The sequence below is a fragment of the Poecilia formosa genome, unplaced genomic scaffold (genome assembly GCF_000485575.1).
Source record: "Poecilia formosa unplaced genomic scaffold, Poecilia_formosa-5.1.2 Scaffold1, whole genome shotgun sequence".
NCBI classification, from domain to species: domain Eukaryota; kingdom Metazoa; phylum Chordata; class Actinopteri; order Cyprinodontiformes; family Poeciliidae; genus Poecilia; species Poecilia formosa.
This window is the reverse complement of record NW_006799940.1, coordinates 1,547,698-1,548,663: the sequence shown is the minus strand read 5'-3', so window position 1 is coordinate 1,548,663 and position 966 is coordinate 1,547,698. Positions and strand designations below refer to the sequence as shown.

Here is a 966-nt window from a genome sequence, read left to right as displayed (position 1 = left end):
CTGATTTGTTGGATAGATCTGTGAAGACGTTGCTGCAGTGATCAATGCAACTAAAGATAAACGCATAAATGAGTCTTACCTTCACTGTCTTCTTCTTCAGTTTCTCCATTGTGGGCAGAAAGTGGGTTCTCAACAAATCAGCTCCAGCTTTGCAGATGATTGGCTGCGAGTAAACTGGAGACCAGAATGATGAGTTATAACTGGGAGACACAGAAGTATAACTGGAAGCAGGAAGAATCTGTAGAAGAGGCTTTTTCCCCAAAATAAGCTTCTTTAGCAGTAACGTTGTTTTAGGAGAGGAAACAAAAATGGCTGTTCAGATTTTTCTGCTTTTGTTTAATCAATCAGGCTTAAAAAGTCTTGTAAATGTACCCACCTAAGCATATTTAGGCTTTAATTACTTATAGGCTGACAATTTGTTGCATTTACCGATGCCTCCCATTACATGTAGATTTATGGAAATGACACAACTTGACTGGAGTTAAACGGCATTTTAAGTGCAGCTAAAAGGTGAAATCTTAGTGATTCACCTGCAATCCTCTTCATCCAGGGAGCGTCATCAATGCCCAGGTTGTTGTTGAGGATCTTCAGGATGTTTCCCAGAATGATGCTCAGGTGTTCAGACGTCACCATGGTGCAGCAGTCGGTGTCCGGCGGCGAGTTCTCCGGGCCTTTCTCCCACCAGTAGGACAAGTAGTTGCACAGCATGGGGAGGACGACCTCAATGACCTGCAGGAAACGGCTGGAGGTCACACTTTGACACAAAGGTCGGGTCAAACTGACAGGGAGAGTGTAACGTTCAGAAATTACCAGGTCAAAGGTTAGAATATGAAATACAACTCTTGCAAATTTGGTAAATAAGGAAATCTCAAATATGTTGATACCAATTTAGGTTTGTTCTGACATTAATCTCAGAACAAACCTGATTCTGATTAGGTTTGTTATATAATATATAATTTATATATT

At 40.9% G+C, this 966-nt stretch overlaps 1 protein-coding gene across 6 annotated transcripts in view; it reads right to left on the bottom strand.

Annotated features, from left to right (window-relative positions):
* ryr3 (ryanodine receptor 3) overlaps window positions 1–966 on the bottom strand; it is a 126,631-nt gene that overhangs the window by 29,810 nt on the left and 95,855 nt on the right. The window lies entirely within an intron of this gene.